Source organism: Pleurodeles waltl, chromosome 5 (genome assembly GCF_031143425.1).
Source record: "Pleurodeles waltl isolate 20211129_DDA chromosome 5, aPleWal1.hap1.20221129, whole genome shotgun sequence".
Classification (NCBI taxonomy): domain Eukaryota; kingdom Metazoa; phylum Chordata; class Amphibia; order Caudata; family Salamandridae; genus Pleurodeles; species Pleurodeles waltl.
The window spans coordinates 1,083,636,928-1,083,657,551 of record NC_090444.1 but is presented as its reverse complement, the minus strand read 5'-3'; positions in this window follow the sequence as shown (position 1 = coordinate 1,083,657,551).

Sequence of the window (20,624 nt, the reverse complement as noted above, 5' to 3'; positions counted from 1 at the left end):
CCGTAGGGCACGTCTGCTGGGGCAGGTGATGAGATGGCGGCATCCTCCGGTGTACAGACTGCTGGTGGACCTGTCGACAATTGAAGAGAGACACATCATAGTCACATACAGACTTGATCGTGCAACAATCCAGGAACTGTGCGCCCAGTTGGAGCCAGACCTGATGTCAGCTATCCGCCATCCCACAAGGATACCCCCTCTAGTGCAGGTCCTGTCAGTACTCCATTTCCTGGCAAGTGGTTCCTTTCAAACAACAGTGGCCATGGCATCAGGGATGTCCCAGCCAATGTTCTCTAACTTGTTGTCCAGAGTGTTGTCTGCCCTGCTGAAACACATGCGCAGCTACATCGAGTTCCCTCAGCTGGAGGATTTGCCCACAGTGATAGGTGACTTCTATGCCCTGGGACACATCCCCGACATCATTGGTGCCATTGATGGGACACATGTGGCATTGGTACCCCCCGCCGGAGTGAACAGGTGTACAGAAACCGGAAGAGCTACCATTCGATGAATGTGTTTGGCAGACCAGTACATCTCCCATGTCAATGCCAAGTTTCCTGGCTCAGTGCATGACGCTTACATTTTGAGGAATAGCAGCATCCCTTATGTGATGGGGCAACTCCAGAGGCACCGTGTGTGGCTAATAGGTGAGGCCAAGGACCCTATACAGTGCAAATAGGTGTCTGGGTATGGGGTTGACCCTAAAGGTTAGTGTGTGTCTAACAGTTGTCCCTCGATATTTGCAGGTGACTCTGGTTACCCCAACCTGTCATGGCTACTGACCCCAATGAGGAATCCCAGGACAAGGGCAGAGGAACGCTACAATGAGGCACATGGGCGAACTAGGAGGGTGATTGAACAAACCTTCGGCCTCCTGAAGGCCAGATTCCGGTGCCTCCATATGACAGATGGTTCTCTCTACTAGTCACCAAAGAAGTTGTGCCAGATCATAGTGGCCTGCTGTATGCTGAACAACCTGGCTTTGAGACGCCAGGTGCCTTTTCTGCAGGAGGATGGTCCAGCTGGTGGTCTTGTGGCAGCTCTGGAGCCTGTGGACAGTGAAGAAGAGGAGGCAGAAGAGGAGGATATCGACAACAGAAACAACATAATCGTGCAATACTTCCATTGAGACACAGGTAAGAAGATGTCAAGGCCTCCCATATCTCATACTATTATTGGAGCTGGCATTAGTCTGTCATTTTCACTCAGTGTATGGACCCTGACTTGTCCCTTTGGCTTTCCATTTCACAGATGTGGGTCCCACTTTGTGCTCTCTGCTATATTTCCCCCAGGCCTACAGCTGTGTTACATCGGTATATGCACAAGTAAATTGACATTGCTATATTCCATGGTTTTTGCAATTACACGTTTGTGAAAGCACAGACTGACTCCAGATTGTTTTGTGATTGAAGTGTGTTTATTTCTGTGCAAATAAGTGGAGGGGGTTGTAAAATGGGCTGGGGGTATGGTGGAGAAATGTCCATGGCAGAGTCCAGTCTATTTGTTTCACAGGCGCAGTGTCCAAAGGGGCATAGGAAGTGGAGCAATGGCAGTTGAAGGATGGACAGGGTGACAAAGTGGGACAGAAGGGTGACATTCAGGGGGGTCTATTTTCCTGGCGGGGGTCTTGGCAATGTTCTCTGTGTTGTTCCTGGATCTCAGGGACCATTTGCGGGGTGGTTCTCCATCTTCAGGGGGTGGGGTGCTGGTGTCGTGTTCCTCTGGTTGTGCCTCCTGTCCTCTAGTGCCGGCGGAGGTGGAGGGCTGTTCATCGTCCAGGCTAGTGTCAGGGGTCCCTTGTTGTGCCACTGTGTTCCTCCTGGTGTTGACAAGGTCTTGCAGCACCCCTGCAATTGTGACCAGGGTGTTTTTAATGGACTTCAGGTCCTCCCTGATCCCCAGATAGTGTTCCTCCTGCAGACACTGGGTCTCCTGAAACTTGGCCAGTACCGTTGCCATCGTCTCCTGGGAATGATGGTAAGCTCCCATGATGTTGGAGAGGGCCTCGTGGAGAGTGGGTTCCCTGGGCCTATCCTACCCCTGTCGTACAGCAGTCCTCCCAGCTTCCCTGTTTTCTTGAGCCTCTCTCCCCTAAACCGTGTGCCCACTGCCACTGCCCCCAGGTCCCCGATCGTCCTGTGTTAGTAGGGTTGCCTGGGTTCCCTGTAGTGGTGGACACACTGCTGATTGACGTGTCCTGGGGACAGAGGTATGGGCCCGCTGGGTGGGTGCTGTGGTGATGTTTCCTGAGGGGGGAGGCTCTGTGGTGGCTTGTGCCAGTGTCAGGGAAACCGACTGTCCTGAGGTCCCTGATGGGCCGGGCTGGTCATCTTGATCCAGTTGTGCAGAGCTGCTGTCATCACTGTGGGTCTCTTCTGTGGGGGGACTGGATATGTCTGGTACCTCATGTCTGGTGACTTGGGTAGGGGTCCTGCAGCGGTGTAACAGCATGATTATTGTATCTGTGTGTGGCATCGTGTGCAATGGGTGAGTGACCCTGTACTCCGGTGCTTGCATGCTTGGCTTGGTCCTTGTGTGATATTTGGTTTGGGGTCTGTGTGGGTATCTGTAGTGGACATGCTTTGGTGATAGGTGTCCATGCTTTGGTGTTGCATGCAGGGCTTGGTATTGGGATGGGTGGGTTGTGATAGTGGGGCATATGTGAGGTGTTGGAGTGATGGGGTAAGGGTGAGGGTGAGGGTATGTGATGGCATGCAGGTAGGGTGGGGGATATAGTAGTAAAGCTTTGACTTACAAGAGTCCAGTCCTCCTGCAACTCCTGCGAGGCCCTCAGGATGCAGTATTGCCAAGACTTGCTCCTCCCATGTTGTTAGTTGTGGGGGAGGAGGTGGGGGTCCACAGCCAGTCCTCTGCACAGCAATCTGGTGTCTGGAGACCACGGAACGCACCTTCCCCCATAGGTCATTCCACCTCTTACTGATGTCATCCCGTGTTCTTGGATGCTGTCCCACTGCGTTGAGCCTGTCGACAATTCTGCGCCATAGCTCCATCTTCCTTTCAATGGAGGTGTGCTGCACCTGTGATCCGAATAGCTGTGCCTCTACCCAGACGATTTCCTCCACCATGACCCTGAGCTTCTCCTCAGAGAACCTGGGGTGTCGTTGGGGTGCCATTATGTGGTGTGGGTGATGTGTGAGGTGGTGTGTGTTGTGATGTGTGAGGGGATGTGTTGTGTGTTGTTTGAGGTGCGTGGATGTTGTGTAAGTGATGGTGTTGTGTGTTAGTGGATGCTGGTGTTGTTTAAGGTAGTGTCACTCTCTGGCGTGGTTTCAAATTTCTGGTAGTTAGGGTTTGTGGGTGATGTGGGTGTGTGCTTTATATTGGATTGGGTGTGTGGGTTTGGTGTGTGTATGTGTATCAGGTGTGTGTATTTCGATTTGTCCAATGTGGTTGTGTTTTTTAAATGTGTGTGTATTTTGAGCACGGCGGTGTGTACCACCAATGGTTTACCGCGGTTGAAAGACTGCTTCATTGATTCATGGGTCGTGATAGTGTGGGCGTATTCCTGTTGCCGTGACGGTGTCGGTTTTGTTATCACCAGTTTATCACTGACCTTTGGTGTGGCGTACTTGTGTGAGTGTCTGTATTATGGTGGATTCCGAGCTGTGGGTCGTAATACCTGTAGCGGAATTCCGCTGCCGCAGCGGTATGCTGGCGGTCTTCTGAACGGCGGCAAGCAGCATTTACCACCAGGATTGTAATGAGGGCCTAAGTTTTTCAAGGCATTGAAAAGTGCCCTAAGGGGAGATACGTACATTAGAGCAAATGTAGGGGAGCCTACACCACCTGAGAATACACCGGCTTACATTGTAATGGAGGAGCAAGGTGTCGCGCCATGTCTGAGGTTAAAGCAATGGTGCAAGTTGACAGAGAAAAATGGGAGCTTAGCATTTCCTGAGAATGGAACGTTCAGTTTGAGAATTTTGGAGCAATTGCGGATGGTGCTATATGAATCAAAACCCCTTCCGAGACCAGTACTGTTTGAGGCATTAACAGTTTGGGAGCTGGTGGCTATGCAGCAACAGCAAACTAAATTTGAGAAGAGAATAAGAACGGTAGAAAGGGCTGTAGCGGAGGCTAAAGGGGATTGGGAACAAAATAAATGGAGATCAGTGGCTTTGCAGGATGTTAAGTTGTTTCCTGCTATTACACAGGAAGATGAGATGGAAGGAAAGAAAGCGACTAGAAAAACTAATTAAAGTCCGTCCGAGAGTAAAGAAGCTAAAAGGTCTTTCATAGTAGAAGAGGAATCAGATGCTGAGGATCTTGTTACGCAGATATTGAGAGACCGACTGTCAGGAATAAGGCCATGCGCGGTTCAGGTCTCGCCTGAAACTCCGCTGCGCGGCTCTGCAGCGCTTTATGCGCACCACTTGTCATCCCCTCTTGTTCCAAAGGTGGCCATCAGCGTCATCTGCCCAGTGGCACAGCTCACAGAGCTGCAGGTTCAGGACATTGGTGGACAAGATGCACTTAGCAGTGCTATTCCATGAAGGGACTACAATTCCCATGTTTTTAGAGGCAGCAGCCATCTTGGGGTGTGGCAGGCCTATAAATCCCAGCCACACCCAAGCACGTTGCTCACTATTTTGAAGACTTCAATGCAGTCAGACCTTGTGGGGGGTTCTGTGAAGAAGAGCCGAGTTCCTGCATGGCAGAGTGACATCCAATCGAAGTATCCTTGTTTCCATGGTGAATTCAAAAACAAGTAGGTTGTACTCATAGCGGTAAGGCCTTGATGAATCCAATTTTGGAGGAAGTCATTACTTCCCGAAGTAAATCACCCCTTAGCACAATGAGCAAAGCGTTTTTCAGTTTCTGGAGTACAGCGGCCTTGGCGCGACCATCAAAGGCGTTTCAGAGCACAGATGTAAAGTGCTCTTTGCACAGTATTTCAAGTGCTTCAGTGCACAGATGTAAAGCGCTCTAGGCACAACAATTTATGCGCTTCAGCCCACAGGTGTAAAGCGCTCTTGGGACGGCAATTCAAGCGCTTCAGTCCACAGATGTAAAGCGCTCTTGGCACGGCAATTGAAACCGCTTTAATCCACAGGAGTAAAAATCTCTTGGCACAACAATCAAAGTGATTCTGGCCACATGAGTAAAGCGCCCCCTCACCTTTTCTTTTCAGATCTCTCTCCCTGCTGTTCCCTAACCTAATTCCCTTCCCCCAACTGGCTTCATCATAACTCTGTGCTATAATAGCTTTCTTAGTTGGTGATGCCGGAAGGTGGGCCTTTTGTTCAGCAACGTGCAGATCCCGAGGAACGGACACTGTGACACTGACCACCACCGTATGTGGTGCATGAGGATGGTCCAAATACCAGTGCTGATCAAACAGCCCTGGCACAGGCAACAGGGATAGTGAGTCCAGTACAGGTTAATGCTAATCAGACACAGAGGGTGGTGCAAGGTAGTCCTAATGTGCTGACTTCTTCAGTAGTCCAGGCACAGATGCAGCCACCACCGATACAGAGAATTTATCCTGATGTGCCTATACTAGAGACGACTTCAAACTTAGTGGTGCCTATGGAGCAAGTGTTTCCGAGGCCAATGTTGATCCAGACTGAGCTGACTCTGATATTGTTGCCCCAGGTACTGCCGCAGGGGATGCTGAGATTTACACTAGAGACAGGGACACAGTCAGACTTGACTCCGACGATGACTCAGAGTATGGGCGTTATTAACCTACAGATTACAGGTACCAGAGCTGCCCCAGATGCAATGTCGCTGCTGAATACTGTTGGTCCAGCGGTACCATTATTTGCGCAAAAGAAACCAATTATGGGTGAATAGGGAGCAATTTCCCAGAGTCTAAGGAGGAGGGGACCAAATGAACAATTTCAGGTAGTCTCTCCACGTGGGTCAGACATTCAATGGATCCAGATCATTGTTAGATCTCAGTCCACTTGTTGCACTCCCAGATGCTGTGAATTGACCTAATGCAGGTCAGAGCTTGAAGCTATTGACACCGCAGACACCGAATGCAGTGGTACAGCAGGTGCCACCTTTCAAGCGAGTAACATTTCATTACAGGGATTGACAGCTCAGCAGTTGGCTGAATGGTTAGACAAGCTGAATACCCCACAGAATGCTTCTAAGGGTGAGGAGCAAATCAATTGTGTCAGACTAAGAATGGAAGTGGGTGAATTAGTCAAGGGAACAATGGGTGTAAGTAGATTAGAGTCCTACACAGATGCAAGAGAGGTGGGCAAGGTACACCAGAGATTAGCAGATTTGGTAGAAAAACATGGCATAGAAATTGAGAAAAGGAACCATTTGAAAAGAATTTACAAATTAGATTTTGAGGCAACTGATTTCGAACACATGAGGTCAGCCGGAATGAAGGCGCACCTTAAAGAACTATTACAGAGTGCACAGGTTTGGGGAGCATTAGAGAAGTGGGAAGGCAGATGGGTAAAGAAAAGAGACAAGAAGAAATTAGATTCTCTAGAAGTGACCAAGAATGTACAACAGGACAAGGATCCGGTAAAGATTTTACCAATGAGAGAAATCCCAGGGGAAAATTTTGTTCATGTCCCTTGGAGTAGGAGTGATATTCTGTCGTTCACAAATGATTATCCCAAACTTAGAGAGAAGCCAGTAAAGTGGTATCAGCAGACTGACAGGTTTGTGAAGCTTGTGAAGTGTTTGTGAGAAGACTTGAACACCTTACTGGAAATAGTGGTTCCAGCTGACTTGTGGGTTAAGTGTAAAATAGCTGTAGATTGGCCAACAAGTGAACTGGAGAGAGATAAGAGTACAGGTGCACCATCTCCTCAGGTAATGAAACATTACTATAAGGTGATTGAGTTTCTGAAAACGAAAATTTCGCTCAATACTATTGATTGGCAGAGGATTGATAGCACAGTGCAGGAAGTAAAGGAGTTGATACATGCGCAGTATGAGAGATTGTTGAAGGCGTTCAAGGAGTACAGAGGCAAGGAAGCAATTGAGGTGAAAAACATGCTGCATTTTCTGTTCAGATTTGTGGAAGGATTGAGACCTGAGATAGGTCAGATGATTAGGGGTCATTTGATTTTCTGGTAGGCAAAGCCGATCGATGAGGTGTTGCAATATGCAAAATACTGTAGTGACGAGATCGAGTTGAAGCAGGAAAAGTTGAAAGAGAAGGCAATGGTGATGCAGATTAAGGCAGCACAAACAGGAGTGCAGGGATACCACAGCAGTAGGGAATTGTCATGGTTCAGCCGCAGATGAGAGGTGGAGGTTGTGGAGGCAATATGAATCGTGGTCCAGGTTTGAATACTGTAGTGGTTCAGAATGATGTGCAGGGGATGAAGAAGCTGTTGCCATGTCACATTTGCAGAGGCGTGAGACACTGGAAGTGGGAGTGTCCAATGATGGTGCAGGAGGGTGTTGTTCAGCAAGGTAATAACATCAATACATTTCAGAATGTGAGAGGACCGAGATTAAGGGGTCCTAATCCAAATTTCCAGAATAACGCAAATCAGATGCAAAATTTCCAGCCCATGCAACAGGTGCAAATGCCCCGTGCACAAGTGTCACTGTTGCAGCCGATGCAGCAGTTCCCATGGTACCTAGACAGCAAATTCAGAGACCTCAAGCCTCGATGGAACAGCAACAGATGATGCTTTCTCAACAGGTCACAGGTCAGAGACAAGACAGAAGTAGTAACACAGTGCACCAGTTCCCATTACACAGTGAGAATAAAATGAATGGTGAATGGATGAGTGACAGTTCAGATGAAGAGCCATGTGTGCTTGCAACTTCCTTGGAGGTAGATCCTAGGGGACCCTATGTGAGGAGAAAGGTAATGGGTCACAGAGTTTCATTCTTGGTGGACACAGGAGCTACACGCTGTACCGTAAGAAGTGCAGAGGTCCTCAATCTGCCCCTTTCAGGAAGAACAGTTCAAGTCGTGGGGGTAGCGAATCAGTATTTGACAAACCCGATTACAGATCCAGTGCAAGTTGAGATTGGCAATTTTCAGGGACTACATAAGTTTGTAGTCTGTGATTCGAGTCTGGTATCCCTACTGGGAAGGGACTTGTTGTGCAAGAACAAGTGTTTGATTACTTGCTTAAATGATGGAATCGAAATCCAGACAAATAGTAATGATGAAGAGACCCAGCTCCAGAGACTGAGTGTGAAACTGCAAATGAGGAGTACCCCTTGATTGGGTTTTTCCTGATGCTCACAGTGAGAGAGCTACATTCTGATTTGCACAGAACAGTACAAGAGAACGTGTGGGATTTGACAGGGAAAGAAGTGGGTTTGATCAAAGGAATGGAGCTGATTAAGATTACCTTGAAGCCGAATGCAGTCTATCCGCAGCTTCTGCAGTATAACATGCCATAACATGTCCTGATGAAAGTGGCTCAGATAATTTCAGATTTTGTGTAGCAGGTAGTTTTGAAAGAGGTTTTGAGCAGCCCATGTAATTCACCAATAATGGGTTTGAAGAAGGTTCGAATTGTTCAGGATTTGAGAAAAATAAATGATATTGTGGTCAAGTGTTGTCCCGAAGTGCCCAATCCAGCTGTAATAATGTTCCAGATTCCATGTGATGCAGAGTGGTTCACAGTGGTTGATTTGTCGCAAGCGTTCTTTTCTGTGCCCCTTCACGAGGATAGTCAATTTCTTTTTAGTTTTAAATTCCTGGATCGAGTCTACTGCTGGTGTCAACTTCCTCAAGGGTACACAGAGTCACCTTCCTTGTTTAACCAAATCTTGAAAAAGAATTTGGAGTCATTAGAGTTACCTTTTCAATCGACTTTGGTACAGTACATTGATGACTTATTGATTGCATCTAAGACAAAGGACGAGTGTAAATATGACGCGATTGCCCTGTTGAATCATTTGGCAAAGTATGATCATAAGGTGTCACCACTGAAATTGCAGTACTGTCAGAAGGTGGTGAAGTAATTAGGTCATCAGATTGAGAAAGGGTCGAGAAAAGTATCCAGAGAAAGGATCACAATGATACTGCAGATTAGCCCACCGACTTCACAGAGAGATGTTAGGATGTTCCTGGGAATGGTGGGCTATTGTCGCCAATGGATCCTGAATTTTTCAGAGATTTCAAAACCATTGTAGAAGCTGACTCATAGGAATGTCACCAATTCCATAGTGCTTGACCAGGATGAGATGAAAGCGTTCACTGAGTTGAGAGAGAGTTTGTGCAGAGCTCGAGCATTGGGTATCCTTGATTACACAAAGCCCTTCACATTGTTTTGTCATGAGAGTGATGCATGTTCATTGTCTGTCTTGACTCAGGTCCATGGAGGTGCTCATCACCCAGTAGCATATTTTTCAGCTACCTTGGACCCAGTTGCAGCAGCCTTACCAGGTTGTTTGCGTGCAGTTGCCGCAGTTGCTAGGAGTCTTTCACAGTGTGAAGGCGGGGTGATGGGATATCCTCTGACTGTAATGGTTCCTCACTCGATTGAGATTTGACTGACAAGGACGAAAACCCAATACTTGACTGGTGCTAGGCTGACTAGGTATGAGACGAGTATTTTGGGTGCACCAAATGTGACACTGAAAAGTTGTACAGTGCTGAACCCGGCAACTTTACTTCCAAGTGATACTACTGAAATTGAGAAAGAGGAAGTTGTGGAACATGATTGTCTTGAAGTAACTGAGTTGTGAACAAAACTGAAACCTGACATTTGAGATACTCGATTGGAAGAAATTACCAAATTGTTTTTGTTGATGTTTCTTGTCTGAGAGACAACACAGGGACACTGAGAGTAGGGTATGCTGTGTGCACAATTACAGGTACTTTAGGAGCTTCCTGGCTTCGAGGAGTGTATTCTGCTAAGGTAGCGGAATTGGTCACTCTTACTAAAGCGTGCCATGTTTCTGCTCGATTGAGAGTCACTATCTATACAGATAGTCAATATGGATTAGGAATAGTTCATGATTCTTGTCAATTGTGGTCGCAGCAAGGTTTTCCTACCTCTACTGGATCACCAGTGAGAAATGGTGAGAGAATAAAGGAGTTGTTATATGCGATTCAACTGCCTGAAGAAATTGCTGTGGTAAAGTGCAGTGAACATCTGAAGTCACAGGACTACGTGTCACTAGGGAATGGATATGCGGATCAAGTTACAAGGTTCTGTGCATTGAACTGTATATCGTTCAAGGACAAGTGGGTATTGTTACTTGAAGAAGACACAACATGTACGAGTTTTGCATTAAAAGTGATTAACACTTTAGAAGAGTTAGAATTGTTGCAGGGCAACGTTGACAAAGAGGAGAAACATTCATGAAGTAAAATGAAATGTGTTCAAAGACAAGATGAATTGTGGGTATCTGAGGAGGGTCAACTAATTTTGCCAAATAGCCTGCTGACTCAGATGGCGATGTACTATCATGGTCAGGCACACAGTGGGAGGGATTCCATGGTTTGTCTGTTCAAAATGGATTGGTTCAACCCTACGTTTAGACAAGCAGCTGAAGCAGTTTGTCATTGCTGTATCATTTGTCAGCAATTAAATGCGGGGAAAGGGACAGTGGTTAATTTGAGCCACATTGGAAGAGCAGGAGGTCCATTCAGCAGAAAACAGTTGGATTTTATTGAGATGCCTGTGTGTGGAGGTTTGAGATATTTGTTGGTGACTGTGTGCATCTTTAGTCATTGGATTGAAGGGTACCCTACACTGAGAAATGATAGTCTCACTGTAGCGAAATTGCTGCTTAGGGAACTGATACCGCACTTTGGATTTCCAATCTCTTTAGAATCAGATAGGGGACCTCACTTCAATAATGAGGTGATTAAATTACTGTGTGCAGCATTGAACATTAAGAAGAAGTTGCACTGTAGTTACTGCCCTGAAGCATCAGGACTAGTGGAGCAAATGAATGGTACTTTGAAGTCAAGAATTGCAAAATTGTTTGCAGCTACAAATTTGAAACGGCCTGATGCATTGCCTTTGGTATTGATGTCATTGAGAAATACACCTGACAGGAAGACAGGATTGTCGCCCCATGAGATCCTCATGGGCAGAGCAATGAGGTTGCCAGCAGTTCCAACCACTGCACTTGTCAACATTACAGATTATATGGTGCTGGATTACCGCAAGGGTCTGGCTGATGTAGTCCGCTCTTTCTCTCAGCAGGTGGAGGCCACTACACTGTCACCGATCCACTATCCAGGGCACATCCTAAGACCCGGAGACTGGGTTGTTGTCTAGAAGTATGTGAGAAAGATGTGTTTGGAGCCTCGTTGGAAGGGACCGTACCAGGTGGTCCTAACGACTACGACAGCTGTGAAGTGTGCTGGGATCCCGAACTGGATTCATGCGAGTCACACTAAGTAAGTGGCATGTCCACTGGATCATGAAGAAGCAATGTTAAGAGTATCAACAACGTAGAGACAAATTACAGCACCAGAACAGGAGCAAGGAAGAACTGAAGCTGAACTCGTTGAAGACGGTCCCATCACTCCTATGAGAGACGAGAATGGAGATCTCCAGGAAGGTGCTGGAGAACCTATCTCCAATGAACCAGCAGAAGGGCCTAATGTGTAAGTGGTTCTCCCAAAAGCAGACGATTCTGAGAGGCAAACAGAGCAATTGCCAGACCCAGAAGGGGAAGGGGTTGAGCTGGATCAAAGTCAAGGTGGTCCGACTCCTCCTGAACAGGCTTCAGGTCTGTCAAGAGAAAACACCACAGAAAAAGAAAAGGATTCAAGTTCAATACTGAAGAGAATACTGACAGAGGGCGCCCGGAAAGGAGATAAGTGGCCAAAATCGCAAGTGGAGAAAAGGAAAGAGGTGATTGTCTAACCAACGATAGAGGAAGAAGTAGATACTACGAGAAAGGAAGATCTTAGTGAAGGAGAGTTGAATGGTGATCAAAAGTTGAAAAGAAAGAGAATAACAAGTCGAAGATACGCAGGTCCTGAATGGGCGTATGCAACTATAAACGAATGGCAACAAGAGTTTATGTCTTTTTATTTTGATAGGGAAATTTCAAGTCAATATTTTGAGGTAACGTGAAGAAGATTGATGAACTGAACTGTTGAAACAATCTGAGAATTATTTTTGCGAAAGAGACTGTTGAAAGTACCCAGAAAAGACATTGATAACCTGATTTGACTTTCTGAAACCTGATTTGAAAAGCTGCTAACTGATTTTGACAAGGAAGAAGGGTTCCTGGAAGTGAAACTGAACTGCTGAAAGAAGAGATGTCTATTTTTGACTTTTGCTGCAAGTTTTTCTAAAGATACTTCTGCTTTCTGATTCTTTACAGATCATGGCTGACTTTAATAAGCAGGTTAGAGATGCTAGGTGCTGTAAATCTATGAACATTGGTCTGGCAATTATGTGTGAAATTTTGTTTATAGTATTGATTGTAGGGATGTCTGTTCTTGATGCGAAAGGAGCCAACCATACGTCTGCTTTTGAGACTACTACAGTAACGGCTTTAGACAGGTTTAAGTTAGATGAGAAGTATTTGCATGATTATATTAATGCGCAAGGAGAACTTTCTTCTAATGCTTTCTATCGCTTGTTGATTGAGTATGTTGAAACGATGAATGCAACGGATTGTCTTGTGTGTACGCAGATTCCTTCATCAGTTGAGGAAGGAGTCACTTATCATAGTCTTTCATTAATGTACGGGATAAGTTGTAGTCTGCTGCTAACAAAGTTCTATAACCAGGAGTATATTCAGTATTTCTATTCTAACCATTATGTTGTGTTTTTATTTGTTCCTATTATTATTAGGTATTTGAGTAGAGTAGCTTAGGATAATGACATAGTATTAGTTAGAGGATTCTTTGAACCTACACTAACGTTTGGTACAGCTTATGAGCATAAGAACAACCTAACATGCTTGCTTACACCTTTATAGAAGAGCTTTTTAGATCATACTGATGACAGGAGAAAGGCGTTGAAAGAGAAATTAGAAAAGGGCTTAGAGAAAAGGTCTTACCAGAATGATTATGCTTATACTGCAATTAAAACGCAAGGGATATTAGCTTCAGATACATTACACATAGGGAAGCTTTGTATATGTAGGCCAAAGTCACGCACTGACACTTTATTTGTGGGTACGAGTGAATGCAGGCATGTGTTTTTGTTCCAGAGTAAATGGACATTCATGTTGAATGGGCAGGGCCCTGCGATTCCAGGGATATATTAAATTTGTGAACTTAATGTTTATTACCGTCTTCCAAGAGGATGGTATGGGACATGTTATTTGGGGATAGTTTTCCCAAAGATTTACCAGATGGAGGATTTGAAGAAGTTTCCAAAAGTGACTGAATTACATCATAAGAGACAGAGGAGAGAGACCTCTTCTGCTCTTCTGGGAGATATATTTGGTGCAGTGATTCCTTCAGTGGGAGACATCCTGAATTTGATCAAGATTCGAAAGTTGTCAATTATTGTTGATAACACGCTGCCAAATTTGTCAGGGGCAATACTCCTGATAGATACTGAGGGGCATATTTATACTTGTTTTGCATCGAATTTGCGTCATTTTTTTAATGCGAATTCGGTGCAAAACTAACTCCATATTTATACTTTGGCGCTAGACCTGTCAAGCGCCAAATATATGGAGTTACAGTCATTTTTGGGACGTGGAAACCTACTTTGCGACAATGAGATGCAAAGTAGGCGTTTCCATGCAAAAAATTACTCTATGGCCTTAGCGCCATCACCCTGTGCTAAAATCATCCACAGGAGGGAAGAGGGGTCAAAAAATGGTGCAAAGCTTGCTTTGCGCCATTTTTTAACGCCTGGGTCACGGCAGGCATTAGGGGACCTGTGGGCCTATTTCCATGGTGGAACACCATGGAATAAGCCCACAGTGGCCCTCCCAGGCCCGAGGGACACCCCCAACCACACCAGAGGGACAGGGGAGGATGGAGGATCCCATCCCAGGTAGGTATAGGTAAGTAAAGGTAAGTATTTAAAGTGCCATTGGGGGTCCTGAAATGGGCCCCCTACATGGCACTGGGTGCAATGGCAATGCCCAGGTGACCGTGGTCCCCTGTGCTGGCCATTGGGGTGGTGGGCATGATTCCTGTCTTTTCTAAGACAGGATTCATGTGGTATGGATGGTTTTGCGTTAGAAAATGACTCTAGGCAGGTTAGAGTAATTTTTTTACTCTAACCTGCCTAACGTAATTTTTTGGTGCAAAACCCCCTTCTTCCATACCGCCAGCCCCACCCGACTAACATCATTTTTTTTTACGCTAGCCTACCCTCTGCACCGGCTTGCACCATTCCATAAATATAGTGCTTGGCTGGTGCACAGAAATGGTGCAAGCTGGTGCTAAAATGTTTGGTGCAAAACTGCGTTAGAGCAGTTTTGCACCAAAAAGTATAAATCAGGACCTGACTAAGCTGCAGATAGAGCTTTTACTCTTCAAAATCATCTTGCTTTAGAAATTTTTTTAGCGAACAATGGCGGAGTTTTTAAAATGATTAATCCTAGGCACTGTTGCTCATACATTCCTAACAATAGTAAAGAGATAAGAGACTGAGGCCCAAATTTATACTTTTTCAGCGCCGCGTTTGCTTCGCTTTTTGAAATAAATTTGACAATTGTATTTTGTAAGTTTGCGCTGCTTTTGTGTAAAAAAATGACGCAAATGTGGCACTAAAAAAGTATAAATATGGGCCTTAGACCCTCATTACAACCCTGGCAGTCATTGCTAAAGTAGCAGTAATACCGCCAACAGGCTGGCAGTAACTACCGCCAAATTATGACCAGGGTGGTGCGAACTCAGATAGACAGCTACGTTACCACACCGACCGCCAGGGTACAAACAACAGGCACCACGGTGGTAGCTGCCTACAGCCAGGCAGAAGTCGATGTACTGCCCACCATATTAAGAGACACAAATCTGCCACCTCTTCCGGGGCAGTACCAACGACATCAAAAGCCTGGCGGAAACAGAACACAGAAAGGAAAGGACACACCTTTGGAGACACAGGGAACAACCACGCGCCATGGAGCCTGAACTTCAGAACTTCACAATGATTTTCTACGTCCTGCTCCACCACGAATACCACTGACAGCGAAGACGACGACAGTGAGTACAGCTGCCTAGCACATGGGGGGATTAAAAAGAAAATGACACACACATGCACAACAAACACCCCCACCCCCAACACCATACACACAATCAGATGCAGTAATAAAACATATTGACCCCGTACCCCTCAGGAATAATGCAAGGACAACAGGAATTGATGAAAGTTAGAGTAATAATATAAATACAGTAGAAATATGAAAATTCAGTCTAATGATATATACATATGTACAGTTCAAGGGACACTGCTCAGTCTCAATGTGCCTGGGCCACAGGCCAAAGTCCCAAGGCCCCACTTGTCACCTGCAGCAACACAGAAAAAACACTGCAGGGGCATCAGTTGCAAAATAGGCAGTCACCTCAGGGGGACTGGGAACTGGGGGCTCCTCAGCCAGCAGATGGAACAACACCACTGGTCCTGGTCTCTCAAGTGGGTGACTTGCCCACTGGCTCTGGAGGGGGCAACATGCCCTGTGCTTGGTCCTGGGGAGTGCACGGCCACAGTCTCTCAAGTGGGTGACTTGCCCACTGGTTCTGGAGGGGGCATCGTGCCCTGTGCTTCTGATCCTGTGGAGGATAAGGTGAGTTGGTATCATACCCACTAGTTCTGGAGGGGAAATCATGCTCTGTGCGGGCCGCTGCGGCGCATCCCGGCCAAACTGCGGGGGAAGGCCCGGCAGCCCGCGGCTGGGCCGCAGGGGAAGCCGCGGTCCCGGTCAAGGGTCGCAGCGCCCGCGGCGGCCCTTTTCTCCGGCTGCGCGCTATTCTCAGAGCGCGGCGGGGCCGGAGACCCAGAATTAGGTCACGGTTCTCGCTGCGCACGGCGCGCGTAGCACACACTGTTCTAGGGCATCTGGGCCTCCCCCCCTAACTTTACTCACCTGCCACACGCCTTACAGCTTTCCTCATTCGACATGCATGGTTTTAAAGCATGCCTTCTCCTTCCCAGCATGCTGTGCACTTCCCTTCTTCCCTGCATGCATCTGTTCCTCTGGTACAGGGGTATATTTTCTATCTTTAGTTATGGCTTCTTCCCAAGCCAAGATGGTGGTGTAACGTCTTCCTGTTTACCACTGCCTGTCTAGGGGTATATAAGGGGAATCCTTTCTTCTTCTCATTGCGTTGCAACACTTCAGCGGTGGTGGTCACGATCCGGCTGGTTTTCGTTTGAGACGCCAGTCGTTCTTGTTCTGTCTTCAGTATTCCAGATTTCCAGGATCTTGAATTCTAAATCCTTGTGTCCTCCTTCTGTTTCAGGGAGTTCCTGTTGGAGGTTTTTTCCCCCTCGGGGTTTTTCCTCTGGGACTCCTTCTGGAGGGCACAGACTGTAGTGGCTTATTATTGTCAACAGCACTGTGGCTACCGGAAGGGGTCGCCCCTACCTCGGCCCGGGCAGGACTTGCAGGAACCGGGGCCGCTCACCATCCCTCTCCAGTGTCGACGGTAAGCCCAGGGTGAAACGTGACAGTTATTCCCACAGGATTTGCAGGGGGCAGGCCACACAGCAGCCCATGGAGGCAGGGCTACAGACTCTCTGCCAGCGGTGATGGCTGCTCAGTGGTGGTGGTGGTGCTGGTGATGGTGGGGGGAGGCTCCAGCCTATACCCTGCAGCCTTGGACGGGTGCCCACTGCTGTTGGAGGTGGTGCTGCTGATGCTGGTGGGGGAAGGTTCAGCCTCGGACGGCTGCCCACTGCTAGTGGTGGTGGTGCTGCTGTTGCTGCTGCTGCTGGTGGTGGTGGTGGGGGGAGGATCCAGCCCATCCCCTGCAGCCTCAGATGGCTGCCCACCGCTGGTGGTGGTGCTGCTGGTGGTGGGGGGAGGCTCCACCCCACCCCCTGCAGCCTCCGACGGCAGCCCACCACTGGCGGTGGCAGTGCTGCTGCTGCTGGTGGTGGGGGGAGTCTCCAGCCCATCCCCTACAGCCTCAGATGGCTGCACAACCATAGTGGGTGGTGGGGGCTCTGACTGAGTCCCTGTACCAGGCCCCTTGTCCTTCCTGCCTTCTGATGCTGGCTCCTTACCCTTCCTAGCAGCAGCTGGGGATGGCTCCTTGCCCTTCCAGCACTTGGGGCAGGCTCCTTGCCCTTCATGGCAGCAGCTGGAGCTGGCTCCTTGCCCCTCCTGGCAGCAGCTGGGGATGGCTTCTTGCCCTTCCGGGCAGCACTTGGGGCATGCACCCTTTTCTTGAGGCTGCCTGGTGCCCTGGATCGTTTCCCACCACGAGTGGGTGTGGAGACTACTGGGCCCCTGAACTTGGTGGCTGAGGTGTTTGCCTGGGTTTTTGCCACCCTAGCCAGACGTGAAGGATTGGGGGTAGGTGTAGGGAAGAGGCCAATGGTGGAGAGGAAAAGCTTATTTTTGGGGCGGGAAGAGAGAGAAGGTTTGGGAGTGGAGGAAGAGGGAGTGGTTGTAGGAGGTGTCTGTCTGCTGTGTTTGGGTGAAGGTGCATGGCCTGGATGCTGTTGTGAGGTGGATGGCTGTTGGGTGTCTGAGTGCTTACGTTTGTGTACCTTGTGTGGGGGGGACAGACACAGTTGGAGAGGACACAGAGGACATGTGCATGGCTGTTATGATGGTATCTGCCAGTGAGGTGTGTGTTCTGCTTGGAGTGGTGGTGATGGCAGTAGTGGATGAGGATGTAGTGCATACAGGTGTGAGTGTAGGCACAACGGAGAGGGAGGTGGGGGGGAGGAGGAGGAGGAGGGGGACACAGTGGAGGCAGTGGATGTTGGTATATCTGCACCTGGATGGTGTTTGTCTGAGTGCCTGTGGGATGATGTGTGGTACTTTTGTTTGCCTGTGCCACTCGTGTGTGTTGTCCTGTGTGCATGCTCGTCTGCCTGTGTGCTTGGGATAGGTTGGGGTTTGAGGGGAATGGAATTGGGAAGAGGAAGTTGAAGGGGGAGGGTGGAAACAGGGACAATGGCTGCATCTGAGAGGAGGCCAGAGCCTGGATTGATCTCTGTTGGGCCGCCAAGCCAGTGTAAATGCCCTCCAGGAATGCATTTGTCTGTTGCATTTGGGCTGCCAGCCCCTGGATGGCATTCACAATGGTTGACTGCCCTACAGAGATGGATCGCAGGAGGTCAATAGGCTCCTCACTCAGGGAAGCAGGGCTAACTGGGGCAGGGCCTGAGGTGCCTGGGGCAAATGAGATGCCCACTGTCCTGGGTGAGTGAGCACGGGCAACTTGCTGAGGGGCTGCTGGGAGGGCGGTGCTGGTAGGGGGGTGGCAGCTGTACCTGTAGCTGGGGTGATCACTGAAGTGTTCGCCACCACCAGGGAGCTTCCATTGGAGAAGGTATCTGTGTCAGAACTGTCCCCTCCAGTCTCCGCTGTGATGCTCCCCTCGCCCTCTGTCCCACTGGTGCCTTCACCGTCGGTGGCCTCTGCCTCCTGGGTCCTGTGGGATACAGCTCCCTCCATCGCCGGTGCCTCTGCTCCTCCGTCAGATGATGCTAATGCACAGAAGGACAGGGTGACAAAACAAAAAGGGGGGGAAGAGACATGTAGCACATAGCTTTGAATTTGATGTGTTTTGTAAATGTAAGCCAGTAAAGCTAAAGGAAAAGATATGAGAGCCAGAGGATGTTCTGGAAACCAATACAGGAGTCTAGCGGCAGAATTCTAAACTAACTGTACCATTGGATCAAAGCATAATCAATTCCTAAATACAACACATTGCCATAGTCTAACCTTGATGAGATAAGAGCTTGAACCACAGTCCTTTGGACTGGTGGTGGAGTCACCCAAATTATCTTTTTCACCCACTTGAGCACCGTGAGGCAGATGGAAGTGACCTTGTCCACCTGAGGCTTTATAGACATGTTCTCATTCAGCAAAAAGCCCAGATTCTTGACCTTGTACGATGGATTGGGAAGAGCCCCTAAGGATTCCAACCAATGTTGTTTGCCCCAGAGAAGAGAGTTTTTGCCCAGGATCATATGACCTCTGTCTTGTCACCATTGAGCTTGAGCAAGTTATTATTCTTCCATAGGGATATTCAGCTCAAGCTTAAGTAAAGAGTGGATGGCTCAGGATCTTGTGCGGATGACACACAAATTGTCTTCTCCTTGTCATAGGAAAATATTGTCAAACCACACCTCTCCACCACAGCTGCTAAGGGGGGGACATAGATGTTAAACAACATGGGGCTTAAGACTGAGCCCTGAAGGTCTCCTGAAGTTAGTGACCTAGGGCCATATTTATACTTTTTGACGCAAAACTGCGCTAACGCAGTTTTGCGTCTAAAAATTTAACGCGGGCTAACCCCATTCCAACGCGCCAGCCGGGCGTCATATTTATGGAATGACGCTAGCCGGCGCTGCTGCCTGGTGAGCGTAAAAAAAAATGACGCAAACCGGGCAGCGCTGGCATAGGGAATAATGGGGGTTGTGCGTCAAAAAATTGTGCAAGTCAGGTTAGAGTCCAAAACTTTGACGCTAACCTGACTCGCGTCATTTTATGACGCACAACCACCATGGAAATGACTCCTGTCTTAGCTAAGACAGGAGTCATGCCCCACTGCCCAATGGCCATGCCCAGGGGACTTCTGTCCCCTGGGCATGGCCATTGGGCACAGTGGCATGTAGGGGGGCCCAAGTTAGGCCCCCCTATGCCACTTAAAAATTAAAAAAAAAATACTTACCTGTACTTACCTGTACTTACCTGAGATGGGTTCCCCCATCCATGTGTGTCCTCCAGGGGTGGGCGAGGGTGGCAGGGGGTGTCCCTGGGGGCATGGGAGGGCACCTCTGGCCTCCTTCCGAGCCCACAGACCCCCTTAACGCCTGCCCTGACCAGGCATTAAAAAATGACGCAAATGCGGCTGCGCGTCATTTTTTAAGGCCAGCCCCCTCCTGTGCGTCATTTTTGCACAGGAGTTTAAATAAGGCGCAAAGGCCTTAGAGTCATTTTTAGCGTGGAAACGCCTACCCTGCATCTCATTAACGCAAGGTAGGTGTCCACGCTAAAAAATGACGCAAACTCCAAGAATTTTGACGCTAGATGGGTCTAGCGTCAAAGTATAAATATAGAGTTAGCTTTGCGTAAAAAAAAAGATGCAAATCCGGCGCAAACAGAGTATAAATATGCCCCCTAGTCTCCGACCTGACATTGGCCAAAAAGACTTGATACGTCTGGTCTTTTAGGAAGGATGTTAACCAGACCAGCTCTGTACTTTCAAGGCCTATTGTCATCAGCCTTTAGAACCAAGATGAATTGGGATACAGTATCAAAGGCCGCATTAAGATCTAGTAAAATAAGTGTGGCCATTTGCCCCTTATCCAGGTGCCATCTAAGATGTTCAGTGACCTCTAGGAGGACAGATTCAGTACTGTGTTGAGCCATGAAGCCCGACTGTGAGGGATGTAAAAAATGTTGGGCCTCCACAAAAGATGCAAGCCATGCATTAACATGTTTCTCTAAGACACTGGAGAAAGTGGGCCGCAGAGAGATTGGTCGAAAATTCGATCAGTTGGTCAGATTGAGGTTAGGTTTTTAAAGAACAGGAGAACCATAGCATGTTTCCAGCTCTGTGGGACAAATCCCTCCAGTAGAGAGGA